This window comes from Nematolebias whitei, chromosome 11, assembly GCF_014905685.2.
Source record: "Nematolebias whitei isolate Nwh7 chromosome 11, NemWhi1, whole genome shotgun sequence".
NCBI lineage: Eukaryota > Metazoa > Chordata > Actinopteri > Cyprinodontiformes > Rivulidae > Nematolebias > Nematolebias whitei.
The window spans coordinates 41,404,617-41,419,410 of record NC_056508.1 but is presented as its reverse complement, the minus strand read 5'-3'; positions in this window follow the sequence as shown (position 1 = coordinate 41,419,410).

Here is a 14,794-nt window from a genome sequence, read left to right as displayed (position 1 = left end):
CTGGTGTGAATGCTAAGTGCCAAATAGTTAAAATAAGCTAAACAAAAGCTAAAATCAGCGAAACAGTAACTATATCACGTTAGCTGAATTGTTGCTAAAAGCTACTGCATTAGCAAAACAATAGCTAAAGTCTCAAAACGGATGCTAAAAGCTAAAATGAGTAAAACTAAAGGTAAAAGCTTTTATCAGTAAACTGTTAGTTAGAACTTGTTAATAAAACTAGTAGCAAAAAAAAAAAAGAAAAAGAAAGCCTAAAAGCTTAAAGTAGCAAAACCATGGTCAAAAGTTAAAATGAGCAAAACAATACTTTAAAAAGATAATATTAAAAGAACCATAAGTAAAAGATTTATTTGGCAAAACCTTGATTAAAACTTAAATTTGGAAAATAGTACTTTTAAATAACCAAACGATAGCAAAAAACCTTTATTCGCTAAATCATAGCCAGAAGACAAAATTAGCACAAAAAACAGCTAAAGCTAATATTAAGAAAAAAGTCTAAAAGCTCATTTTAAAAAGTGGGTAGCCTAATCATTCAGCGGCTCCCTTCTTCAGGCGTCATTATAGTGAGTAAACTTGCATGAAGTATTTGGCAATTGTTTTGTGCCAGATGTTCTTCCTGACAGCTGGGCTTGAGCCTGCAGCCTCAGGAATGCAGGACCATGGCACTGAGCACCAAGCTACCACAGCGTCAAAAGCTAAAGTGAACAAACCATAGCTAAAACCTGTATAGCCAAAATAAACATAACAGTATCAAAAGCTAAAAAATAATACTGTAGCTGAAAACTTTAATTAACAAAACCAACGTCCCTATCTGCAAGCTTAAATTTGCAAAAATGCTGCGCAGAGCTAAAACATTAAATATTTTTAAAACGCTTTGGCAAAACTATAGTTCAGGTTAATATTAGCCAAAACAGCTAAAATGAGCAAAACAGTAAATAACGACTAACATGAGCAAAAATCATAGCCAAAACTTAAATTAGCTCAACTGTAGCTAAAAGCTAAATTGTGCAAACCATTGTTAAAAGCAATAAATTAGCAAAACAAGTGCAGAAAAAAAAAACTTGGCACAAGACAAAATCACAACAAGTATGATGAAACAGATTTTAGAGAAGGAAATGGATGAGATCTCAAATGTTTCTATTGGGTATTTTTTAAATAAAGTTAAATACAGTAATAAATGCTAAAAACACAATATTCCTGATTTAGCTGATAGTTTTGTTGAAATATAACATGTGGAAAAGGATTTTGATTCACACAGTTTTGTTTTTGTTTGAAATGAACAAAAATTAAATTACTGAAAGAAATACTCGCCTAATTTTCTCCATCGCAGTGATTTAAAATAGTGTGCTAAAATAATGTGAGTTAAATCCAGAAATATTTTATCTGATATAAATTATATTCATACAATAAAGAAAACAAACAGAAATAATCCTTTATAATATTTAATAAGTTAGGTAATGCAGGTTAAAATACTTCATATACAAGTTACAAAAGAAAAGAGTTTTAATCTGATCACAATCATCACAAACAGTTAAAATTCTTTAAAATGTTATATATATATATATATATATATTTGCATTTTTAATACTTTAAGAAACATTCTGAAACTTTTTGCATGATTGCAAATCAGTGCCACTGGTGAGACACAGTTCTTTTATTTTGAAGGTAGGATGGTTTTAACATCCTGTCTCTTTCTTGTACTTGATACAATCCACTGACAGGAGAAGCTTCTCCCTCCCTTTTCATCCAGTAACTCATGTCAGTAAATAGGTTCACCAACGAGGCGTCAACACTTTGAAACTGAACCAGAATTGCATTTCAGTCCTCACCACATTAGCAGCCTCTGCACATTAAAAATCCTGCAAACAAACAAACAAAAATGAGCATCTGCTGCTGGAGGGTTTTCAAATGAGTCACTCACATGAGATGAAGAAACAAGCTGAAGGAAGCTCTGGGCGCTTAAAAATAATTAAACAATTTCAAACCAGAAAAAGCGGTCTAAAATTTCCATTTTTATTTATTCTTTTTTAGCTTCAGAGCGTATTCAGCGCCCTTCATTATTTCAGTTTTATTGTGAAATTAAATTTGGGCTCATCAGTCCATGTTTGGTACACAAAAAGTGAAAGTATTCAGATCCTTCGCAACAACACTTGAAATGCTGCTGAGAACTTTCTGTTCCTTGACTTGAATCCACCTGTGGAACAAAAAAAAAAACAGACATGGTTTGGAAACACAGCGTTTTTTTAGAAGGCAGAAGAATCAAACCATGAAAGGAGAGGAATCAGACAAACTGCCTGCAGAGCTCACAGGCAGGACTGGTGCAAAAACAATCTGCTGCACTGAAGAGTGAAAAGCTGAGTGGCCTCTGCGGTTCTAAGATGGAAGTTGTACCACTGGTCCAGGACTCTTCTAGAGCTGGTCATCTGCCCACACTGAGCATAGAAGAGAGCAAGAGGTGACTGAGGACCTGCCAGTCAGAGATCCTGTATTGAGATGGGACTTTGGTCTGGAAGAACACCTGAAGACCTCCACTGATCTCGGCTTCATGGCAGAGTGGTTTGATGGAAGCCTCTCCATGAAACCTTTAAGCACTCTGAGCAGACTGAGGATAAAAACTTCATTAAAATCCATGTAACTAGTTCAGAATGCGGCGGCCAAAGGAGAAACCACATTTCTCCTGTTGAGCTCAGCGCAGACTTTCTGTGAACTCAAAATCCTTCAAAAGGCCTAGCTCTGTCTAACCCGGGGGTCTGAAAGTTTTACGATCAAAAGAGACATTTTTTTTACACCTTCATGCACTAAATTCAATGTGTCCAGAGCCGCAACAACCTGCTACAACCGTTATCAACTGGTGGCCCATGGGCCACTTTAAGTTTGTTGGAGGAGACTTTTGTGGCCAGTAGGGGTGACATCCATTCATCCATCCATCCGTTATCTTTTACCCGCTTCTTCCATCTTGGGTCACGGGGGTCGCCGGTGCCCATGTCCAGCGATCACTGTGCGAGGGGCGGGGTACACCCTGGACAGGTCGCAAGTGTAGGGGCGACATTATAAAGCTACAAACATCTAATGAGTTTTAACATTTATTGATATTATTACAATTTAAGACAAATGAAAAGACCAAATTATTGTAAAGAGGTGGGGAATCTTTTTATTTTATTTTTCAAATTATAAAACAAAACAAACTATGAGTTATGCAGATTTATGTATTTTTTTAATTGTGGAAAAAATAATTAAGTATAGAAATAAAGCAAAAAGCTAAAGTGAGTATTTGCCAAAGAAATGACATGAAAACAACTAAAATGGTACTTTTTTGGTTTAACAACCAATAAACTTGAGTTTTATGTTAGTTGTAGTCAAAGCTTGAAAGAGCCGCTGTGGAGGAACCAAAGAGCCGCATGTGGCTCTAGAGCCGCAGGTTGCAGACCCCTGGTCCAACCTAAAGCAAACAATTGTTTCCTATAACCAACCAAAAAAACCCTTTGCTGTCAGCTTGCTGGTCTTTAATGGGATGCCAGACTTTTTAGAACTAAAATGGGAGGCAGAGCCTTTAGTTTCCAGGCCCAGTTTAAGTGTGGACAGCAACAGCCTCAGTGCTTTTCAAAAGAAAACTAAAGACATTTTAATTTGAAAGAGCCAATCTCATTAAGCACCGAAAAGATACTCCGCAATGGAACTGTTTGGCATCGATTCTAAGCTTTAGGTAGAGTCTAACTGTCAGCATCTGTGTTTTTTGTATTTTTTGCCTTGTGATGTTTATTTATGTCAATTAAGCACTGGCTTTATTTAAAATAAATGTTGGTTGTTAAAATCCCATTGAGATCGCAGATCTCTTTTGTAATAAGCGAGTCCTGGGGCTGAAGGCAGCCTAACACGCATGTTTTGGACTATTTCTTCAAGCTCCTTGTGCCAGTTTGCAAATTTGGGTCCAACCTCCCTCCACTGTGTCACTAATCTGCCTATCTCAACAGTGAAGCATGGTGGTGGAAGCAGCATGCTGTGGGGACGTTGAAGGAAAACGTACAGATGTACAAAGTGAATGTCATTTCTGCTCCTTTTTTATTCAAGCTAAAATAATAGTTGGATTTATGTCAACAAATAAATAAACTTTAATGTTTTGTCTCCATACTAAATATATAGTCTGTGCCGTTTTTAGTTTGTTTTAGTTTGACAAATTTAAAGAATCACTACTACACTCAGAAAAAGAGAACAGAAAAGTCAGCTTTTCAACAACTGGGAGTGAAAGTACGTATTTATGCAGCACAAAGTTCTGATGTAGAAAAAAAAAGTGAACAAGCACGCGGCCTGTTCTATCAACCACCACTTATCCACAATTTACTAAATTCATCTTCCTGGTCCCAGTTGGGTGATTCAGCATGGAAACTATTAACGCTGATCTTGTTTCAATAAAATGTTTGTGGGAAGAGATGAATGGATGAAAGAGGAACTCGAGTGGGACCAGACAAAGACCTGGTTTCCTCTGATGTATCTTGTCCAAATACTTGTATTATTCCAGTGAGACGCTGGACAATAAACACACCCTCAGTGCACACAGACTTTAGAGCAGAACAGTGCTCTCGGTTATTTGTCAGCGTTATGACATCTTTGTGTGAGCTGCACTTCATTGTGATCAGACGGAATGGGAGACAAGTACGAGCATGTAATTATGCTCGTGAGCTGCGACGGAGCATTTGTTCTAATTTTTGTTTGTACAAAAGGGAGACTTTGTCAGACCAGAAAATTTATGCCTGTGAGCAGTCAATAAAAAGTTCTGGTTTTAGCTCAAACTGAACCCTTGCTCCATTTGGCTGCACGCCCTGTTGCTACTGAACTATGGCCTGCAACATTAAAATGTCTGTTGTTTTTTTTTCTGCAGCTCCCCTGCAGCTGAACAAGCTTTCGCATGTGGCCCCTGCAGCACACTGTTCGAAACATTACTACAACTGGAAGTTCCTTTCCTGTTTATATATATATATATACCTCTGGTGGTCTGATAGAGCCGGACAGTTTACCCCCACCTGGAACTGCTTGGCACGAGACGTCGACGTGAAAGCAGTAGAAAATCTCAACATGCAGAGCACGAATGAGTGAACACGTGAGCACATTTCTTTACCCTACATCTCATTTTGTCAGGCACTGCATAAGATGTGCGATGACTGACTGACCCACTTCGAGTGCTTGGACTGCGGCTCATGTTAGCATTTGACACTGTGCAGAAATCCACAGACATTTCCAGCTGTTTCCACCCAGCGCAGCCTCATGTCAGCAACATGTCTCCACTGTCAGGAGCACCAAAGAAAGGTTATGCAACCGAGCAGTGATCTGTTGCAGCTCACTTCTGCATACCATCTTGCAAGGATGGCAGCTAGGAGTGTTTTAATTTTTTATTTTTTTAAGTGCAGGAGTGTAGTAAACCGAGAGGGATTGGGAGGAGAAGATGAGAAAATGGAAGAACTCACATTTTGTCCATTAAAGTATAGGATGGACACAGAAAGCAGAACTTTCTTGTGGAAAGAGTTAAAGCCTGAAACAAAGTTTGAGCAGTTTATTTACAACCTGTTATACAAGCTGCTGTAACTGTGGCCCACAATAGTCGCATGGTTGTAATTACCCATTTAAAACTTGGCTGCATGATGAAATGCCACTGTTGGTGGTTCAGCAAATTCCTCAGGTCTATATTCCCCATCATTTTCATCCTTTCTGCCGATGTTTGAAATGTGGTTTGCAGCAAAGCGCTGCTTCTTGTGCTTGAAAAGGAGCCGTAAAAAATGTTGCTTCAACTCATAGATACACAAAGCAAGAAGAGAATGATGAAATGGAAGCGGTGAAAACTTTTCGACAAATACATTTGATAAAAGCAGAAGAGTGACGGCACCAGCTGATTATCAGTAATCATCAGATATTACATTTGAACCTTTCAGACGAATGGCTTAAATTAAATGGGACGAGATGTTGTGTAACATGTAAATAAAAACAGAACATAATAATTCATAAATCTCATAAAACTGTTTTATTCACAATGAAACAACGTTAAAATATCAATTGTCGAAACAAAACAAAAAAAACTTGTTTAAAAACGTGTGAATTTTGAATGTTATGGCAGTGACACAATTAAATCAAGTTGTTTCAGGGCCATGTTTATTGTGAGTATCCCTTCTTCATTTAGCAACAGTCTGCAAACATCTAAGATCTGAGGAGAAGAGCTGCTGGAGTTTGTGGAGGAGAATATCGTCTCATTCTTGTGTGAAATAAGATTTAATCTGTTCAGAGTCAGAGTTTCTTTATTTGCACCACATGTGGTACATGTGGTGGAACGAAATTATGTACACAGGGTCCAAGTTACATCCAACAATAAAATGTAAAAGAAAAACAGTGATAAGAGCTAAGATATGAGCTAAGAAAAACATTAACTAAGCACTAATAACACAAAAACAATACGCCGAACAGCAGCACGAACATGAGTCTGTGTGAGCAGATGAGCACGAATGAACACAGCAACATGAAACAGATCAGCAGCAACATTGAAATAGATCAGCAGCAGCATAAAACAGATCAGCAGCAGCATGATGTGATTTTTCACAGTGATTATTCTGATTAGAGATTCATGAGTCTAACAGCCTCAGGGTAGAAGCTGTTCCTCAGTCTAGTGGTTCTACACTTAATGCTCTTTAATTCCTTTCTGAGGGGAGTGGGGCAAAAAGTGTGTGTGCTGGGTGAGTGAGGTCCTTCATGATGCAGGTGGCCCTCTTCCTGCATCTGGAGGTGTAAATGTTTGTGATGGTGGGGAGACTGACTCCAACAGACTTCTGTGCAGCCTTCACCACTCTCTGCAAAGCTTTTCTTTCTGCAGCTGTGCAGCCTCCATGCCACACATTGATGCTGGATCACAGGATGCTCTCCACTTCACACCTGTCCCAACAGGTCTTCAACGGTCTCGTTTTGTTTTTTGCTTTCTTAATTGTTTTTGCTTGATAGAAGCATAGCTTGTTCTAAAACTTGCATTTACTTTTCTGCATTGATGGTGCTTTACCTGCGGTGTAAGCTGTCTATGCCAGAGGCACTAATGCACCCTCATACCATCAGAGAAGCAGGCTTCTGAACTAAGCGCTGATAACAGGCTGGATGGTCCCTCTCCTCTTTAGTACAAAGGATGCTGTTCCAGTAATAATAATTGTTTTCATTTCAGATCATCTGCCCACAGAACAGTTTTCCACTTTGCCTCATTTTTTAAATGAGCTTTGGTGATGACAGTGTTTCAGGATGGTGTTCACATATGTTTTTTTTCTTTGTATGATACATATTTAACTTGCATTTACTGGTGTCACAGCAACTTGTGTTTAGAGATAAAGATTTGTGCAACGCTTCCAGTGATGTCTGGAACAGAATCAGACCTGTTTTCAGTGCAGCAGCCCCCGAGGGCCTGAAGATCATAACTATCCCTTTTTAAACTTTCAGTCTTGTCTTTTGAGCTCAGACATTTTTCCAGGCATGTTTTGATGATAATATGCACTGTAGATAATGTAAACATCAAAGTCTTCCCAATTTTCAGTTGAAGAACATTACTTTGAAATTGTTCCACTATTTATAGGCAGTTTTCGGCAGACTGATGAACCTCTGCCCATCTTTACTTCTAAGAAAACCAGTGTTTGTAAAATGCTCTTTTTTTATACCCAGTCCTCAGTGACCTGTTCAAAATTAGACAAATTTGTTTCAAAATGCTCCTCCATTCACCATTTACTTTTACAGCCTTTTGTTTTCCGTCACAAATCTTTGTGAGATGTGTTGCAGCCACAAAACTTCAAATCCGCTTAATTTTTCAGCCAAATAGTGCATCGTTCAATATGTTTACTGTGCTTGGATGTGAATAAAATACGTGTTGATGATAATTGCAAATCCTTTCATTCTGTTTTTATTTTACACCGTTCTGGAACGTAGATTGTGCAGCCAGGAAAAGCTCGTTGCCGCCTGCATGAGGAAGTCTGACACATACGGAACATCACATGAGCTAAAAATAAGACAAGGAGGGAATTCCCATCAATGAGATTTGAAGGAAAAATATAAAATGTGCCCACGATTTTCCTGAGCAACACACACCTCCGGTGGTGCGTCAGTGGTACCTTCCTGTCTCCACTGATCAGCATCCTGTGCGTGGTGGGTCTTGTATTTTAAGCCGAGAAGGTATTTCCTAAGGTTTAGACTTTGAGATTATCTTGGGTTTCAAAAACACATGTTGCTCTATTTTTACACACCCAGTTTAAATCTGAGCAAACATCAGCTCTTTAGCACGACTGGTTCAATATTAATTTGTTTTTTTAAGAATCCACAACTTAAGTCCCTCGAAGGAAACTCTGCCTAATCTCTGCTTCTTCTAAACAAATATGACGTCAGATTAAACACCAGGATTGCATTTTCACAGAATAAATCTAAATGGGCATGCTGTATTTTTTAGACCATACGGCACACTTAAAATCCTTTAATTTTCTCAAAAATCAACAATGAGCCTTATAATCTGGTGCGTCTTATGTATTAATTCTGGTTGTGCTTACTGACCTCGAACCGATTTTATGTGGTTGTTGTGAATGAGTTGAATAAAGTTTGACTTATCTGACCGTTTTGTTTCGCTTAAAGCACCTTATATATGAAAACAGACCATTCGTTGATATTGCGCCTTACAGCACGATGGCTCAGTGGTTAGCACTGTTGCCTCACAGCAAGAGGGTCCTGGGTTCAAATCCCTGGTTGGACCTGAGGTCTTTCTGTGTGGAGTTTGCATGTTCTTCTTGTGCTTGCGTGGGTTTTCTCCGGGTACTCCGGTTTCCTCCCACAGACCAAAAACATACATGTTAAAGAGACCAGTGATGGGATTTGCCTGGTTAAATAAAGGTTAATAAAATAATAATAAATTATAATCCTGTGTGCCTTATAGTCAGAAAAATACGGTAGTTTAGTTTGACCAAAAGGTCATGTCTGTTCGCCGTGTTGGAGTTAAACTGGATACAGCTACAGACAGTCTCACATGTTAGAACACGTGTCATATGTGTGGCTCGGGGGCCAGATCTGTATCTTGGTACAAATTTATTTGGACCTCTAGGTAGTTTAACAAAAAAATGTTTGGTAAATCCATCCATTATTTTTAACCGCTTCTTCCTTTTTGGGTCACGGGGGTCACTGGTGTCCATGTCCAGCCATCACTGTGTGGGAGGCGGCGGCCACCCGGGACAGGTCTCCAGTCCATCGCAGGGACACGTCAACGAGACAACCATTCACTCTCATTCACAACTAGGGACAATTTAGAGTTGCCAATCAGCCTAACATGCATGTTTTTGGTCTGTGGGAGGAAACCGGAGTACCCGGAGCAAACCCACGCATGCACGGAGAGAACATGTGTTTGGTAAATACTGGCCCAAATTGGCCTTCAGATAGGACCGATTATTTTTATTTTGGCCTCCGTTGTGCAGCTGAGTTTGACTCCCCTTCGTTAGAACATCTGTTCTGAGATAACCAACAGCCAGTGAGAATCCACACTGGTGAGGCCAACACCCACTGCAAGTTTCCACAGTAAAATGTCACAGAACAGAACCGCCCGTGGTTCTGCCGAGCTGGATCAATGGACGTTCTCTCCATAGCTCTGCTTCTGCAACCTGCTCCAACAATGCTCGTATTGTGCTGGCCATCAGGAAAGAGGGGGGTTAATTTATAGATAGAGGGAATACACATCCATCTTTTTTGACAAGAGCTTACTTTAAACTGATCAGAGGCAAGCAGGGAGATCTTCTAACATGGCTGCAGAGTCAAAGACTTGTTTACATGTAATGCCTGAGGTTAAAAAACAAGAACACCTCGTGATTTAGAAATAAGCTGACTGTGGGAGTCATTTTAACTACATGAAAGAGTCTGGCTGGAGCTAAGTGGTAAAAACCTCTAATGAGCTTAATGCCCTCAGGAAGGGTTCTTCTGGGAGCTCCCAAAACTTTTAAAAGAAGAACTGAGAGCTGAAACTGTGCTTGTTTTGTCTTAACATTCAGCAGAAAATTCCATTCACAGCTTTAGTTTGCCCTCATGCTCTTTATTCTGTGTGAGGGACTTACAAAGTGCTCAAAAAGCCACCACTGCTCACAACAAACCAAGGAAGACAAAAACTCCACTTATTCACAAACCACACGAGAAAGGTCAGAAGCTGTGACTCATCGATGCCAGAGTCGTCGGAGCGCCTCTCAGGCAGCCTGTGGGAAGGAGGACGGCTCGATGATCCTCACACAAACACAATCCAGAGCTGTGCCACAGACTGTGGAAGACAAGTGCGTACAGATTTAAACAGATCCTCCTCTTTCTTTACTTGTCTTATTCTTTTATTTACGTTTCATTCTGCCCCTTCTCATCATTCATATTTTCACTCACCACAAAATGTGAAGGGTTTTTTTTTTATCTGTAATACCAGCGCTGTCTGTAGCCATTAAAAATCAACACAGTCACTCTGTTAGCAAAATATCCTAAGAACCTGTCTGTATTTGTGCATGTTTTTGTTCCTTTTTAGCCTTTCTTTTTTTTTAATGGTTTGGTTGCGTTACGTTTTGGTCATGATATTTTATTTTCTGAGCGGCACAGTGGTGCAGTTGGTAGAGCTGCCACCTCTCAGCGAGAAGGTCGCTGGTTCAAATCCCACCCGGGGACCTTTGTGGGTGGAGTTTGCATGTTCTCTCCGTTCATGTGTGGGTTTTCTCCGAGCACTCCGGTTTCCTCCCACAGACCAAAATCATCAAGGTTCAAGGTTCTTTATTGTCATTCGCATCACATGTGGTACATGAGGTGGAATGAAATTGTGTACTCAAGGTCCCAGTTACACCCAAAAATATAAAGTATTAAAAAAAGACAGTATACAAGTATCTAAGATATATGCTAAACGATAATAATGTAATATAATATGATGTATTTAACAGCAGCCTAAACATGATTATGTTTTAGCAGCACAGATAAAGTGTCAAATATCCAATCAAAGTGGCATTACAGTGAGTTTCCTGGTTAGATATTCATGAGTCTAACAGCTTCAGGGTAGAAGCTGTTCCTCAGTCTAGTGGTTCTACACTTAATGCTCCTTAACCTCCTGCCTGAAAGAAGTAGGGCAAAAAGTGTGTGCTGGGTGAGTGGGGTCCTTCATGATGCAGGTGGCCCTCTTCCTGCATCTGGAGGCGTAGATGTCTGTGATGATGGGGAGGCTGACTCCAACAGACTTCTGTGCAGCCTTCACCACTCTCTGCAAAGTTTTTCTCTGCATGTTAAGTTGATTGATAACTCTAAATTGTCCCTAGGTGGGAGTGAGAGAGTGAATGGTTGTTTGTCTCGTTTGTCTCCGTGTGTCCCTGTGATGGAATGGAGACCTGTCCAGGGTGTACCCCGCCCCTCGCACAGTGATTGCTGGACACGGGTACCGGCGACCTTGTGACCCAAAAGTGGAAGAAGCGGCTAAAAGATAATGGATGGATGGATGGATGATTGTCATGTTTGGTTCTGTTACTTGTGTTTTCTCGCTCTCTGTGTTTTTGCTCCATTCAGACCTGCTCCTCAGTCCTTCCACGCCCACTCTCACCTGTTCCTCACCTGGGTTTTCGCCTACTCATCATCCCCAGTACATATATTCAGTGTGTTTCCAGTTCTCCATCAGTGGAGCGTTGTGTGTTCTGTACATCGCGTCTGGTTCCATTGTGCCACCTCAGTGCTTCCCAGCATCTCTCTGTTGTTGTAAATTGGTTTGTTTTGTTCAATAAATTAGTTTTATATTTTTAAGCTTGAAGTGTCAGTCTGCAAACCTGTGACCGAGCCACTGGACTGAATTTGGTCAAACTCTCAGAAGTAATCATTCAGCGTAGATCTCTCACTCATTGACGTGTGATATCAACCCAACTGAAGACCGCTCAGCTGCTCACCCTCACCAACACAAAAACATTAGAACTCAGTCTCTTTTACAGACACTGAGCTCATTTTTGGTGTGGTGGTAGCTGAGTCATCCTCAACCCAGCCTTTGAGAAATAATACATCTTGAAGAATTTTGCAATGTTACATGCATTAATGCAAGACGTCACCCATCACTTCTCAGCCCAAGACAACTTTAGTTCAAAAGTCAAGCGTGAAAGGTGATATGCAATCCCTAAGCTTTCCATTTAAAACACTGCAGGCTGATCATCGCTCTCTTTTGCATCATTCCCTTTTAGCTCATCCACCAAAGTGTTTTCGGTCACAGTGGACAACAGCTGCATATTCGGATTTCTCCTCCCTTTTGTGATTCCTGACCAGTTTATTGCTCCTGATGTTCTCCTAAGACTCCCAGCGGCCTTCCATGCTTAGTAACACGCCTGTGTGCAAAACAAACACACAAGTTGACGAACCCCCCCCAAAAAGTATCTGAAATCACTTTTTTGGTATGTCTGGAGGCCTGGAGATGCAGGGATGTGTTATAATTACAAGTGTAGCCGCAGTAGATCTGTCAGGGCAGGTTGGGTTCAGGGAGGATCTGGCAACAAATGAAATAAAGAAGATCAGCCTGATCTCCTGTGTGTGCTTGTTCTGACGGAAAGTGTACACAAAAAGGGAACGAGGGATTACAAGGATCAGCTGTAAAAAAAAAAACAAAGTGCATCTACTATGATTTTGTGAAGCAAATACCGAATGCAATGATTTGTAAAACTATAAGGAAAAAAAACATAAAATGTTGAAATCTTATTCAATTTTTAGAAAACAAAATACAATAATCTTAAATGTTATGGCACATCTCAGAAAGTTGGGACAGTGCTGTGTTCCCCACAGTGAAGCACGATTGTTGTCCCGTTCTTGTGTGATGCAAGATTCTGGCTGTTCAATAGTCCAGTCTTCTTTATTGTTTTTATTCTCGTTTGTATTTACTTTGTATTTGCTGCTTTTGTGATGCTCCAGAAATTTTGAGTGCCTGCTTGTAGGACAGTTCAGCACTCGGACTCTTACTCCCAAACCATTCTGTTGTAATGGATGTAGTGTGTCGTTCATTGACTTGCTGAAATATGCAAGCCCTTCCCTAAAAAAGCTGTCATCTTAGCAGGAACTAACAATTTTATACACATTTCTGCATTCATGGAGCCTTTCCAGATATGTGAACGACTCATGCCTGGGGAACTGATGCACCCTCATACCATCAGAGAGGCCAGCTTTTAAACTGTGCACTGATAACAGTGAGGCAATCCCTCTCCTCTTTAGTATGGCACCCCTGGTTTATTAAAAATGATTTCAAATTTTGAATAATCAGAACACAGAACAGTTTTTCGCTTTGCCTCATTCCATTTTAAACTGATAGAAGATAGCTGTATGGTGTCAGTTGTTCCTAAGCTCAAGCTGTGATGTTCAAAACAGAATCAGACCTGTTATGATGCAGTGCTGCCTGATGGCCTGAAGATCACGAGCATCAAATATTGCCTTTCAGATGTGTCCTTTCAGCTCAGAGATGTTATCACAATTGGAGGTAAACCCAGGTTATAAGGCTGAGGGAACAGACTTCAAACTCTAAAAATATTCAAAGTTAAGTTGTATAAACATATATGTACATCAGGGGAATATGGGAAACCTGGGGAAGAAGGAAGAAGAGTATGGATGACTGTAGGAAGGAAATAGCAGGTAATGAACAAGTTGTCTGGAAGATAGGAGAATTACGGTGTTAAGAGAAGAGCAGAGGCTTCCAGGTAGGTACACTGCCATAAAAACTGCCACCTAGATTTAACTAAGCAAATAGATATGAGCCTCCTATTGGATAAGTACTGCATGGATGATTATTTTTCAGCTGGCAACAAGTTATTTAACCCCAACTGGTCCAATGAGTTGCTTCTCATTTTTTAAACAACCATGTCGAAAGACACGTGGCGTGGTCGTGGAAAAGATGTCAGTCTGTTTGAGAAGGGTCAAATCATTGGCACCAAGCAGAGAAAACATCTAAGGAGATTGTAGAAACCATTAAAATTGGGTTAAGAACGGTCCAACACATTATTAAAAACTGGAAGGATAGTGGGGACCCATCGTCTTCGAGGAAGAAATGTGTCAGGAAAAAAAATCCTGAATGATCGTGATCAGCGATCTCTTAAACGTTTGGTGAAATCAAATGGAAGAAAAACAAGAGTAGCACTCAGGGCTGTGTTTAATAGTGAAAGTAAGACCATTTCCACACACACAATATGAAGGGAACTCAGGGGATTGGGACTGAACAGCTGTGTAGCCTTAAGAAAACCACTGATCAGTGAGGCTAACTGGGAAAAAAAAGGCTTCAGTTTGCTAGGGAGCAAAAAGATTGGACTCTGGAGCAATGGAAGAAGGTCATGTGGTCTGATGAGTCCAGATTTACCCTGTTCCAGAGTGATGGGCACATCAGGGTAAGAAGAGAGGCAGGTGAAGTGATGCACCCATCATGCCTAGTGCCTAGTCATCAATGCAAGATCTTGGTGAGAAATTATTGCAACAATGGATGGAAATAGATCTTGTGATGTTGCAGAAGCTTATCAAAACAATGCCACAGTGAATGTATGCCGTAATCAAAGCTAAAGGCTGTCCAACGAAATATTAGTGTGTGACCTTTGTGTATGTTCCAGGGTCAAGGTGTAACAGAAGGATCGTAGAGGTTAGTAGATGGGCAAGTGGTGAAGTGGCGGAGGAGCAGGTAGAGGTAGGACAAGATGAAGGATTGCAGGTATCCAAAGGTAAGTACTGGGCTTGAAGGCATGCGTAAGGAGATGAGGGATCCAGGACTTGAGCCTCTTGAGGAGGAAAGTTCTAGGAAACATGAAGG